General features: G+C 39.4%; 1 pseudogene; it reads right to left on the bottom strand.

Annotated features, from left to right (window-relative positions):
• Window positions 1-8,285: 8,285 nt before the first annotated feature.
• On the bottom strand, window positions 8,286-9,168 carry LOC102953203 (annotated as a pseudogene).
• Window positions 9,169-14,474: the final 5,306 nt, after the last annotated feature.

Raw genomic sequence — 14,474 nt, 5'->3', positions numbered from 1 at the left:
TCAATTTCTAAAGTGTTGAGGACTTGGTTTGTTTAAAACAAGAAAGATATCTACATGTTTATCAGCACTAGAGAAGGAGCCCATAGAAAGAGCTAAAAATATAATCAAAGAGGAAATAACTTGATTCCTGGATACGTTTTTTTTTTTTTAAATAATAGAAAAAAATCACCAGCACAAGAGTGAGGGGATCTGTGTTTCTCAGAAACTGGATGAGAGCAGAGATGACTCTATGAAACTTGATGAGGATGGGGAAAGGCAAGGCAAGTTTATCCATTAATTTCAGGGCAGAAGCAAAACAAAACAAAGCAGATGAGATTTGAGGGCAATGATGAAGTTTTGGAACAGTCACTGAGAACCATCAGGATGGGGAGCTGTCCATATTATCAAACAGTTTTGAAGGCCATTCTGAGATCTGAGACTACCAATTTACAGAGGAAAAAAAAAATCCACACAATTATATGACTTTTTCCAGTAGTCTAATGTAAAAGTAGACAAACTTGTTGGCTGGATTGATCCAAGTGTGAGGGTCTACAGGACGAATGGGATAAAAAACAGTGAGACACAGGGGTGCAGACCAAACAATCATTAAAGCTGAAGAAGAGTATGTGATAGGTGCAGGGGAGAGGCGCACTGAAACATGAAAAGGACAAGGCCACATTGAGCCTTGACTATAAGTACTCTGGCTACACAATGAACAATACAACTGAAGACTAGAGGCAGACAGACCATGAGGAAGCTATCACACTAATCCTAAAACAGAGATTACAAAGATCTGAACTGGCAAAGGTAGTATATTAGTTTCCTGTGGCGGCCACAATAATTTACCACAAACTGGATGGCTAAAGGCAACAGAAATGTATTCTTTCACTGTCTCACATTTCTGGAAACCATAAATTCAAAATCTTTCTTTGCCTCTTCCTGCCTTGTGTGGTCATCATTTCTTGACTTCTTTGACTGATGGCCACATCCCTCCAATCTCTGGCCACTGTCACCTTCACCTTCATATCACCTTCTCCTCCATGTGTCCATGTCTTCTCCTCCTGCCTTTCTTTTATAAGAACACTTGTCATTGGATCTGGAGTCCACCCAGAAAATCCAGGATAATCTCATGTCAAGAACGTTAATTTAATTATGTATGTAAAGACCCTTTTTTCCGTATAATGTAACAATCAAAAGTTCCAGGGATCTGGATATGAACATATATTTTGGGGACCACAATTCAACCCATTATAGGTAAAAATTGTGAAGAGGGAGAAACAAATCTGAGAACTATTTGAGAGGTACAGTCGGCATAATTTGATGTTTGATTGGCTGTGGGAGGGAAGAGGAGAGAGGAGTCAAGAATAACTTTTAACTGGCCACCCGAATGATACTACCTACTGAGATAGGAAACATGGACAGGGGTGCCTGAGTGGCTCAGTCAGTTAAGCATCTGACTTCAGCTCAGGTCATAATCTCATGGTTCGTGAGTTCGAGCCCCGTGTAGGGTTTTGTGCTGACAGCTCAGAGCCTGGAGACTACTTCATATTCTGTGTCTCCCCCTTTGTATTCTCCCCCATTCGCTCACTCTCGCTCTCTCTCAAAAGTAAATAAACATTTAAAAATTAAAAAAAAAAAAAGAAAACATGGACATAAGAAACCACTGAATGAAGAATATGGCTTCCCTTTAAACATGCTGATTTTGAGGTACCCATGAAACGTCTAGATGGAGATATTCAGCAGATAGCAGGACCTATGCAACTGACTCAAATGAGAGAGCTGGTCTCAAAAAAGCGATTAGGGAGCTTATGAGCATAAAAGCGGTAATTCAAAACCTCATAGAGAAACAGATTCTTAACTATGGAGAACAAATAGCATTGCCAGAGGAGAGGTGGGTAGGATTAAGAGTACACTTACCATGGTGAGCCCTGAGTCATGTATTGAATTGTTAAATCACTATACTGTACAGCTGAAACTAATATAATACTGTATGTTAACTACACTGGAATTAAAATAACAAAACTTTAAAAATAAAAACCTCAAAGAGGATAGTATTGTTCAAAAAAAAATAATAGGTGACAAGAATTACAGAGGATAGAAATGGACACCTGGCAGTTTAAGGGGAGACAAGGGAGGAGCAGCCATGAAAGAGACCAAAAATGAATGGTCAAACAGGTATGAATAATTCCAAGAAGATGTAGTATCCAGGAGCCAAGAGAATAGTTTCGGGAAGTGGGAGGAAATAAGCAATGTCAAATGCAGGAGAGAGGGCAAGTGAGGAAAGTGTTGAAGCAGATGACAGAGGGGGAGATGTATCATGTGGGTGTCCAGATGAAAAGCAGTCCAGACAATGAGAAAACACATATAAAAACCATGAATATTAGGCATGCTCAAAGAACAACAAGGAGGCCAGTGTGGTTGGAACAGAGTGAGCAAGAGAAGTAAGTAAAGGACTGAGAGGTAACAGGAGTCCTGGTCCTATAGGTCCTTTCTGGCCATTGTAAAGAGTTTGGCTTTTGTTTGGAGTGAATATGAGAAGTTATCAGAGGGGTTTCTGCAGAGGAGTGACATGATCTGACTTCTGTTTTAACAAGGCCACTTGGGCAACTATGTGAGAATAAGAGACAAGGCTCCAAAGACCTACTGGAGACAGACTGTAAAAGGAAAGATGTAAGTAAGGAGATAGTTTAGGAGAGAGTACTGCAACATCTCAACAAGAGATTATGGCAGCTCGGACCAAAAATCATATTCTTCCACATGTAAATAGTGGGCCTGCTCTACAAATAAAACTTCAAGGTACAGACCTAGTCCTGTATTCCAACCAGATGGCCTACCTTAAGCCTCTTCTATAAAATAATTTTGATGCAGCCACTGTGTAGGATGCTTTGAGGAGCACTAAAGTGCAAAGTACAAAAGTGAGAACAAGAAATAAGACTCAAAATATATGTTGAAGACAGATTGTAGAGATCTAGGAAAGAAACCAAACTACTTCTGAAAAATCTCACTTGGCTGTCTTACAACATATTGTATTGCACACTACAAACTTGTAAGTACACATATGTTTCTCCCATAATTCACCATAAAACCCAGTGATTCATTCCTCAGCAAGAAGGATCCTGGAAAAGTTTGATTAAATTGAAGCCACTAGTGCTGCATCAGTGCTGAAAAATTCATGCTCAAGAGGAAAAAAAGTTAAAGGTGTTCTTCATTAGACTATGAGCCAACTGCACATTCTCAATATCCCCCCCATATCAGGAATTGCAATTAATATTGTGAAATAATGCAGCAAATTGAATAGCATTGCTTCACAAACTCTCTGGGTGTTGTATGAGACATTTAAAGGGTCAGAGCTTGGCAATAGCTGAGCACTATGCGGAAATGACCAAGGGATATGCTCTACCTTTGGAGCCTCTCAGTCACTCAGGAAATTCTGAATTAAGGGAACAAGCTATTGCACATACAAACTGTATTCACTCTGAAATTTATTAGTGTTGCTCCAGCATCTTCTATTCAAATGCAGCCAGATTCTCTCCCATGGGCATATGATTTCCACTGAATCCAGGAGGAATTATGCCAATCTCAGAAGAGTACAATTGTTTCTTCAGCACTTGACAGCAAAACTAACATTTTAGTGCTGAAAATAAACATGCACATCCCAGCATTCTTTCATCCAGAAACATGTTGCACCTGAAGGTTTGATTTCCAGATCAGCTCACAAATGTTTGTTTAATCCACACTGTTCCTAAAATACTTTATAAACAGTGCCCTTGGACTTACCAACATGAGAACTTTGTTTCTGTTGATTTAATGAATATTTTTGCAACACTGGTTGCATGCCAATCATTGTGCTTGTACTGGGATTTCAGAGTTGTAGAATACAGAGAACACAGTTCTTGCCCTCAAGGGCTCACCTTGGACATGGTGATGACTATTTAGATGCAACTCTAAAAGCATGAAACATGACAGAAAAAACTGATGAGCTGGACTTCATTAAAATTAAATTTTTTTTTCCCTATAAAAGGCAATATCAAGAAAATTAGAAGATGAGCCACAAACTGGGAGAAAATATTTGCAAAAGACATTTTATAAAAGCCTGTTATCCAAAACCCAAAGATCTTTTAACACTCAACAATAAGAAAATAAATCACCTGATTAAAAAGTGGGTCAAAGACCTTAACAGACACCTCACCAAAGAAGATATACAGATGGCAGGGGCACCTGGGTGGCTCAGTCGGTTAAGCATCTGACTTCAGCTCAGGGCATCATCTTGCTGTTTGTGGGTTGAAGTCCCGCATTGGGCTCCGTGCTGACAGTTCAGAGCCTAGAGCCTGCCTCGGATTCCGTGTCTCCCTCGCTCTCTGCCCCTCCCCTGATCACTCTCTCCCTCTTTCTCTCTCTCTCAAAAATAAACATTAGAAAATTTTTTAAAAGATACAGAGATGGCAAATAAGTATATGAAAGATGCTCCACATCATATGTCATTAGGAAAATGCAAATTCAAACCAATGAGATATGACTACACACCTATTAGAATGGCCAAAATCTAGAACACTGACAACACCAATGCCAACAAGGATATGGAACAATAAGAACTCTCATGTGTAGCTGGTGAGAATGCAAAATGGTATAATCACTATAAAAGTTTGGCAGTTTCTTACAAAACCAAACATTTTCTTACCATACAATCCGGCAATCACACTCCTGGGTATCTACCAAAAGAAGTTGAAAACTTACTTCCACACAAAAACCTGCACACAGATGTTTATAGCAGCTTTATTTATAATTACCAAAAATTGGAAGCAACCAAGATACCCTTCAGTAGGGGAATGGATAAATTATGGGAAATCCAGACAATGAAATATTATTCAGTGTTAAAAAGAAATGGTCTTTGAAACCATGAAAAGAAATTGAGGAACCTTAAATACATATTACTAAGTGAAAGAAGTATGATTCCAATTATATGACATTCTGAAAAAGTCAAATCTATGGAGACAGTAAAAAGACCGGTGGTTGCCACAGGTCAGGAGGAAAGAAAGGATAAATAGGTAGAGCACAAGTAATTTTTAGGGCTGAAAAAATACTCTGTATGATATTGTAATGATTATAACATAATACATGTCATTAGACATTTGTCCAAACCTATAGAATATATAACACCAAGCATGAACGCTAAGTTCACTATGGACTTTGGGTGATTACAATATGTTGGTATAGGTTCATCAATTATAACAAATGTACTACTCTGGTGAGGGATGTTGATAATCAAGGAGGCTATGTATGTGTAGGGGCAAGGATATATGGGAAATCTCAGCAGCTTTCACCCAATTTTGCTAAGAACCTAAAATGACTCTAAAAAAAATAAAGCCTTCTAAAAAAAATGTTAAAGACATACAAAAGCAATTCAAAACAAACAAAAAAAAAGCAACACATAAGACCAATAAACAAATTTTAATCTCAATGGTTTTTTAAAAAAATTTTGTTAATGTTTATTTTAAGAAAGAGAGACAGAGCAGAAGCAGGGGAGGAGCAGAAAGAGAGAGGGAGACACAGAATCTGAAGCAGGCTCCAGACTCTGAGCTGTCAGCACAGAACCCGACACAGGGTTTGAACCCACAAACCACGAGATTATGACCTGAGCCGAACGTTTAACCACCAGAACCACCTAGGCACCCTCTCATTAAAGGCTTTAAATGCAAAGTCACATAACATGCCACTTTTTCATCCCAGATATGGAAAAGGAAAGGAAAAAATGGTCATTGTCATACATTCCTGGTGACAGCATCTATTGATGCAACATTTGACAAGACAATTAAGCAAGTCATATCAAATACCTTTAAAAGGTGCACAACTTTTGACCCAGTGATTTTATTTCTAGGAATTTATCCCAAGTAAATAACTATGCACATGCACAAAAATGCATACACAAGAATATCTTAGTAGCAAAACATACAGATACACAATAAAGAATTAAATGAAGCATAGTGTGCCCAAACAATAAAATGCTGTGAAATCCTTAAAATTGACACACTAGAAGAAAACTTAATTATTGAAAGATTTACACTAACATACACCAAAGATATAAATGGGAAAATATTATCCACTAAAAGATTAACAGTGTTAGGATTATGGGATTTTTATTTTCTTCTTTGTGTCTGTCTGTTTGTCCTAAATTTTCTGTAATAAGCATGGGCTGCTTCTGAACAAAAATATTTTTTAATGTTTATTTATTTTTGAGAGAGAGAGAGCAGGGGAGGGGCAGAAAGAGCGGGAGACAGAAGATCCAGAACAGGCTCTATGCTGACAGTAGAGAGCTCGATGGGGGGTCGAACTCATGAACAGTGAGATCATGACCTGAGCCAAAGTCAGACACTTAACTGACTGAGCTACCCAGGGGCCCCTGAGAAAAAATGTTTTCATTGTTTGATCCCCTCTTCAAAAAAACCTACTGAAAAGAAATAAATTTCCTACCTTGTGTTAGGCACTTTGAACAAACTATCTCTGATCCTTAGTATTGTATAACAAAGTAGCTGCTATCTCTGCATTTTCAGTGAAAAAAAAACTGAACAAAGCAGTAGTAAGTTTCCTAACACGACTCCGCTTCTGTGATGGTTAATTTTATGTCATCTTTATTGGGCCATTAGGCACCCAGATTAAACATTATTTCTGGGTGTGTCTATGAGGGACATTTCCCAATGAGAGTAGTATTTTAATGGATGGACTCAGTGATGTAAATTCCCCTCCCCAGTGTGGAAGGGTCTGAATAGAAAAAAGCAGAGGAAGGAAGGATTTGCCCCCTTTCTGGATGCTTGAGCTGGGACTTCTGTCTTCTCCTGCCTTTGGACTGCGATGTATACCATTGACTCTTAGGGTTCTCAGGCCTTTGGAGCTACACCACTGGCTTTCCTGGGTCTCCAGCTTGCAGATGGCAGATGGTGAGCCAATTTCTCATAATAAATCTAGATAGATAGACAGATCAATCAATCTATAAATCAGTCCTATTGGCTCTGTCTCTCTGGAGAATGCTAATACAGATAGTAAGGAACAAGGCCAGGATACAGCCTAGAACTTCAGCTATTACTATTCACAATGTCCAGCTGTCTTTAAGACTACTGCATCAGCCATCAAAACTTTTCCACAGTAGTGAAAGCACTGGGTTCTAACCACCATTGGCCCAAAATTTAAAAATTGCTGGGCGCTTGGGTAGCTCAGTCGGTTAAGCATCCGACTTTAGCTCAGGTCATGATCTCACAGCTCATGGGTTTGAGCCCCACACAGGGCCCTGTGCTGACAGCTCAGAGCCTGAAGCCTGCTTTGGATTCTGTGCCTCCTTCTCTCTCTGCACCTTCCCTGCCCATTCATTCCCCACCTCTCTCTCTCTCTCTCTCTCTCTCTCTCAAAAATAAATAAACATAAAAAAATTGCTAAAGCAGGCAAGAAGCCAATAAGGGTTTAGAAGCAATAGTATTAAAAATAGGCTTCTATCCAAGGATCTATATAAAGTACTATAAGCTGCACAGAACAAAGGAATCAGATGGGGCTACTTCCTCTGAAAACTTCAATAACACAATCTTTAAACGTAGAGAAAAATCCATCAAAATCCAAGATTTAATAAGTTTGACACACACAGTGGAGGATCACACCACATGCTTCACTCCTTCAAAAATGTTGATTATAATTATAACTATTCTATATACTACTTCTCAGTCTCATTTCCTACCTCCACTTAGAAGCATAGAAACATCAAAGTCAGGACAATGCTACCTGTCATAGTCTATAGGTCATCCTTCACATTACCAGCTTCAGAAGCTTTGGGAATTCTCCTAAATCATTTGCTTCCCTCAATAATTTCATTAGGGCTTCTTGACTATATTGATATATTCAACCTTGAAATAATGAGTTCCATAATTTATCACTCTCTGAATGGGCAGCATTATCTTCCATAATTTTCTTCAAGCTATATAAAGTTTCCCCATTATTCTAGTGTAGAGAGCATTGCAAGAAAAGTCTATATTTTGTGTTAATTATTACTTCAAACTTCAACCTTAATTTTAGTCTTTCTGTAGTCTTCCACCAAAAGAAATTCTCATTACAACATACCCTGCCAGGCACTATGTTGCTTTTTTTTATTATTATAACAGTCCTATTAGAACCTTATATTCTGAATTTGTTGGTGCTTAAGGAAAACAGCTTTGCCTGTAATTCATTGTGCCCTGACCTTATGACACCAACTTATACTTGGCCAATTAGGGACAAGGCCAAACTGCATTATTCTTAGGTCTATTCAGTTAATAAATGACACATTTCTTTCATATAATCTTTAACAAGAACTCATAAATTGCATTCATTATGCCCCAAGAGATGAGGTACCAACGGTAATTCAGGTGGGTACATCTGAAAAGATTTGTCAGTTTCCTATTCCATTCTAGCCAGATTTTTTGGAAAACATTGGGAAAAGACTGAAATTTCTCACCAGCCTGAGACTTCATGCAAGTTTTTACAACATTAACTGGAAAAAACAAGATTCCCAACATGGCACCCAACAGACCTCGGCACATAAAATCAATAAGCACTGTGAGTCACTGCAGCAGGCAGATGTTCTTTATGGAACCTCAAAAGCCAAACAAAAAAACGACATTGCTGAATCCATTATGGAAAAGAACGGATACCAAGTCTCAATAATACTCTAATTCCATGGCATTTGAGTGTCTTGAAAGCCTGGCAAGTGTTCATAAACGTTTTATAATGCTTGTGGTCTTGAAGCAATGTCTGAATTCTTTCCAATGGAGTGAAAATTGCTTCTGTTGTCCTTGGAAGTACTGCTGCCACACTACCAGTTGCAAACTCAGACGTAGGGATATGCTCTCAGAGACGACAAGATAAGGCCTCATACAGGCCAAACCTAAGTGCCAGTGTAGTTGTCTTCTGCATCGGTAGGGGGAAGGAATCCACAGTACAAGTTTTGAAAGCCATCCCTCCTGAACTGAAGCACTGCATCCCAGGTTTTGATTCCACGCAGCTGCTGCCGAGAGAGGACCTTCTGAACCGGAAATGGGATTGCTACATGAAAGCTGCACAGCAGCCACACAAATAATGCTTCATTTCACCAACATGTGCAGCATAAGGTGACGGATCTTGTTTTGAAAATGTTAGGACTGGCAGCCTCTTTTCATGAGCTTCTGAATCCACCATGTTGCTTGAGATCTTTCTTACTCGGGGCACCTACGTGGCTCAGTCAGTTGAGCATCCAACTTTGGCTCCAGTCATGATCTCCCAGCTTGCAGTTTGTGAGTTCCAGCCGCACACTGGGCTGGCTGCTGTCAGCCTGTCAGCGCAGAGCCTGCTTTGGATCCTCTGTCCTCCTCTCTTCCCTTCCCCCGCTTGCACTCCCTCAAGAATAAACATTAAAAAAATAAAAGATCTTTCTTACTCAAGAGGGATTTCTTTAACCCACTGCAGCGGGCTGAACCCATTGCAGCAGGCCCCCAGCTCCATGCCCTGTCGCCAGCAGCCCACAGGTGGGCAAGCCCACAAGCCCTCATCTACATTGCTTTTCACACTTGGAGCAATTGGCATACGGATATATCATATAGTCAGCTTTATATCAGAAGCCTAAAAAATTGTTCCTGGAAAACTTACAAATTGGAAAAAGGAGCACAATCTTTAGATGAATTTTCCAAAAATCATTTAAGTTATTCCAAATATTTATAAAAACCTTTCTCAACGATGTCAACCAAAACTCACTGCAAGAGGCTGTGAATTTGAGATGAAGATAATTTCTCTTCCTCTAAGTTGATTCAAAGAGAGGAATGGAGAAATTAGAAAGATAAAAATATCTTAAAACGGTAGTGGAATCCTGTATTCCATACACTGAGTCAAATGCTTTAAGACTCGTTATAGAGTTCCCAGTTTACTTGATTTACTTAGAGTTTAGGAAGTTCTCCACAGTACGGAATATAATTGTGTCTCATTTATTGTGGATTAGGTATAGTGTAAAATTTGTGGTCATTTGATAAGGGAAACCAAGTCCATTGACAGGAGTCTAACCTCTTTGGTGCAAAATAAGAATATTTCATTATTTTGATTTTCATCCCCCTTTTACCATGACAGCAATCTCTGTTAGCAATACCACCTATACTACACTTCTACTTCTACTCTCTCTTTCCTACCCCACAGCCAATACGAGTTAACTAGATTCCCTTCAAAGAGAAGAGATTCTAACACTAAAACAAAACTCTCACTCCTATAGAAACCCTCACTTAAAAAACAAAAACTTAAAGAATTTTCCAAAAGTGTAAAAGCTACCAGCAGCTGCTCTGTTTCATAATACAAGATAATGTTCATGTGGAAAAACTGGGTGAGAATCCAGGAAGCATCCAAAGTGATTGTCTTTGTGAAGCAAACATCTGTGTTGATGGGAAATTAAGACATACGCACACATCTGTATTCAGATGTCAAACACAATTCCCAAGGGAAGCATTAGAATTCCACTAGTTTTTTGGAAAAAAAATAATAAAGATCTCCTAAGCTTTGCAAAATTTTGTACAATAGCAGTCAAATGCAACTATACCAGACTAGGTCTTTCATCTGTATGTTCTGGGAAATAATTAGGAGAATTGGAACTGATTGTTGTAAATTCTTTTTAATAATTTGAGCATCTTCACCAACTCCTACACTGAGCCTACGATCCTTCTGTGCCACCAATGCCAGTCATGGAATTTGTTTATGATGACAGTTTCTTTCCTAGTCTAGTCATTGATTTTTCCATTCTACAACACACTTAGTCATGAATGTTGTTTATATACTCAGTTACAGAAACATTCCCGCACACCATGAGCAGTGGGGGCTGTCACTCATGTGCCACTACCTTGAAAAAATACACATCTCTTCCCCCCATTCTCATTCTCCCTTCCAAGGATAGCTCACAGTGGAAAGATTACTTCACCGGTTTTATAAAATGTACTGGAGCAATCCCACTTCCTAAAGGAACCACACCCTTGTCGTCAGAAAAAGAGAATACTGGGGAAACACAAAAATAAGAAAATGATGGGGCGCTTCAGTGGCTCAGTTGGTTGAGTGTCCAACTCGATTTCAGCCCAGGTCATGATCTCACAGTTAGTGAGACTGAGCCCCTGCATGAGGCTACACACTGACAGCAGGAGCCTGCTTGGGATATTCATTCATTCTCTCTCTCTCTCCCTCTCTCTCAAAATAAATAAATAAAAACTTTTTTAAAATAAGAAAGTGATATATGTGAGCCTATCCCAACTCCTTTTGAAGATCAGCCCCCTGAGGGCAGAAAATATTTCTTCTTGGTGTTTCTTCTGGTACCAAGTTGCCTATGCAAGTGAATTCACCAAAGAAACTAATGATGAAACCCAAAAAGCGTTCTTAGTATTCCCTCTATTTTTAGTGTCTTTCAATAAAACTACCTTTTAAAAAAGAAAGAGATAAAGGAGCAAGGATAAATAGGGTGAAGAAGCAAAGTAGCACTTTACAAACCCCCATCTCCAAGCCTCAGAGACAACCCACAAGGTACATATTCTTATGCTTATTTTGTAATTTTTTTAATGTTTATTTGTTTCTGAGAGAGAGAGAGAGAAAGAGAGAGAGAGAGAGAGAGAGAGAGACAGCCTGAGCAGGGGAGGGGCAGAGAGAAAGAGGTAGACACAGAACATGAAGCAGGTTCCAGGCTCTGAGCTGTCAGCACAGAGCCCAAGGTGGGGCTCGAATCAGGAGCTGTGAGATTATGACCTGAGCCAAAGTCGGATGCTCAACCAACTGAGCGGCGCAAGCACCCCTCTTATGCTCACTTTTAAAATGAAGAGTTTAAGGCTTATAAAAGGAGGTAAGGGGCTCCTGGGTGGCTCCGTCGTTTGAGTGTCTGACTTCAGCTCAGGTCATGATCTTGTGGTTCCTGAGTTCAAGCCCCGCAATGTGCTCTGTGCTGACAGCTCAGAGCCTGGAGCCTGTTTCAGATTCTGTGTCTCCCTCTCTCTCTGCCCCTCCCCCAACTCGTGCTCTGTTTCCCTTTCTCTCAAAAATAAACACTAGAAAAAAACATTTTTAATGAAATAAAATAAAATAAAAGGGGGTAAGTTGTTTGTGGCACACAACTAAAAATTGTCAGAGTGAAGTTTCAAATTCACTGATGAGTACCTAGAATTTAGCATTTATATATTGCCAGGTAAGTACAGAGTTTTTGGCAATTGATCCTGAATGAAAAAAAAACAAAAAAACAAAAAAACAAAAAAAAAACACTACTATCATCTCAATATCTGATAAAGTTAGTGTAGTCGAAACCTCATCTTAGCCAGAAAGCAATCTTAGGAGAGCATCCATAAAATTTCTTAAAACTTAAAAAGTTTGTTTTTTTAATTTTTTTAATGTTTATTTATTCTTGAGAGAGAGAGAGACAGACAGACAGAGCATGAGCAGGGGAGGGGCAGAGAGAGAGGGAAACGCAGAATCTGAAGTAGGTTTCAGGCTCTGAGCTATCAGCACAGAACCCAACGTGGGGCTCAAACTCATGAGCCGAAGCCAAAGCCAGAAGCTTAACCGACTGAGCCACCCGGGCACCCCAAAACTTAAAAAGTTTTAAGCAACACAACTTCCTGATGAGTCCTTTGTAATAACTACAAAATGGGTATATAATGAAGCAAGTTGTTTTATAAGGTTATTGCCTACAAACTAGTAAAGAGTTGGAGGACTGTATTAGTTTTCTATTGCTGAGTAATAAATTACCACAAATTTAACAGCTTTTTAAAAATACCACTTATTAATGCACAGTTTTGTAGATCAGAAGTCCAGCATAGTATGCCTGGGTTCTCTACTCGTAGTACTACAAGGTTGAAATAAAGGTGTTGGGCACCTTGTCTGGGGCTCTGAGGAAAAGTCCACTTCCAAATTTATTTTTGTTGTCAGAATAATTCACTTCCTTGCAGTTGTAGGACCGAGGTCCCCATTTTCTAGATAGTTGATGCCAACCCAGAGAAGACTGACTGCGTTTGAATGGTTATGTGTTTAGGTCAGGCGCACCTGGATAAAGTCAACTGTGCCATGTAACATGACCTAATCACAGGAGTAAAATTCCACAAATTCTGTCTGGGGAATTAGGGAGAACATATATAGCAGAGGCAGGGGTAAAAAGTCTTGGGAGCCATCCTAAAATTCTGGTAGGAAGTGGACAGATTGAAAGTAGTATATCTGACATGTTGAGCAAAAGAAACCAAACACGAAAGAGTACATACTGTTCTATTCCATCTATATGAAGTTCAAAATAGGCAAAACTAATCAGTGCTGTCAGATAAAGTCAAGTAGTGGTGACCCTTAGTGCCAAACAACAGTATATAGGAAAAAAAGGATTTATTCATTCAACAAGTACACATTGAATGCCTCTCAAAGCTAAATAAAGTGAATTTCATGGCAATCAAGATAAGGCCTCTGTCCTCAAGTAGCTTAAAAATCTATCAGGGAAGGGCGCCTCGCTGGCTGAGAGCATGTGACTCTTGATCTCAGGGCTGTGACTGTGAGCACCATGTTGGGGGATGGGGTAGAGATTACTTTAAAAAATAAAATCTTTTAAAAAGGTAATCTATCAGGGAAAACAGAGACTAAGAGTCTACAGACTAAGAAGCTAATAAATAAATATTTACCATGAATTGTGATAAGCCTCACACATGGAAAAATAGGAGGCACTCTGAGAACACAGAGTAGAGGAACACAAAGTAGTTTAGGGGGCCAAAAAGTGATATTTAAACCAAGACCTGAAAAAATTTAGGTAGGCAAAGAAGGGGTAATACTTGACTTGGTGACACTGGTTGATTGTGAACTGATCATCACTTACCTGTAAGACATGACTACCTAGAGGCCATATAGTCTCTGTCTCCATCATTATGAGAACAGTGTGAGGAACAATGGAAGCACTAGCACTGCTCTACACTATGCTGGCCAAACAATTCCTTTAATGCTATGACATTATCAGTTCTAGACATTCTTCCACCAAATGAATACTGACAAGGTAGAGAGTGACTTGAAGGTAACCATTGCCACAGCATAGAAGCTTGAATCAGTGTGAAAAGAGCATGGCAAAACAGCCCAATGATATGTTCAGGTTCTGGAATCAGACTGCCTGGGTTGTAATCCTAACTCCATCACTTGCTGTGTGTGTCCTTGGTCATTCACCTTCTGCAAGCCTCAGTTTCCTCATCCCTAAAATAAGGCAATAATGTAAAAATTGCCAAGTAATTAAAGAGTAGCTTCTTTAAGAAATACAGGTGTCTTCAGGTGGAAGATGTTTTAGACTCCTTCTGCGTAAGTTATGGTGCTGGTACATTTTGAATGCATATGAGGAAGAACTCTTCTCCTGCCACTCTGTCTGACTCACCAGCCATACCCAATTGTCATTGCCCAAACACACAAAGCTCACTTCAATGCCTATACATTTTTCCAACTTGTTCCTTTCCTCTGGCATGTCCTACCTACTCTTGTTTCATCAA

This window comes from Panthera tigris, chromosome C1, assembly GCF_018350195.1.
Source record: "Panthera tigris isolate Pti1 chromosome C1, P.tigris_Pti1_mat1.1, whole genome shotgun sequence".
NCBI lineage: Eukaryota > Metazoa > Chordata > Mammalia > Carnivora > Felidae > Panthera > Panthera tigris.
The sequence above is the reverse complement of the archived record's forward strand: the minus strand, read 5'-3'. Positions and strand labels throughout refer to the sequence as shown.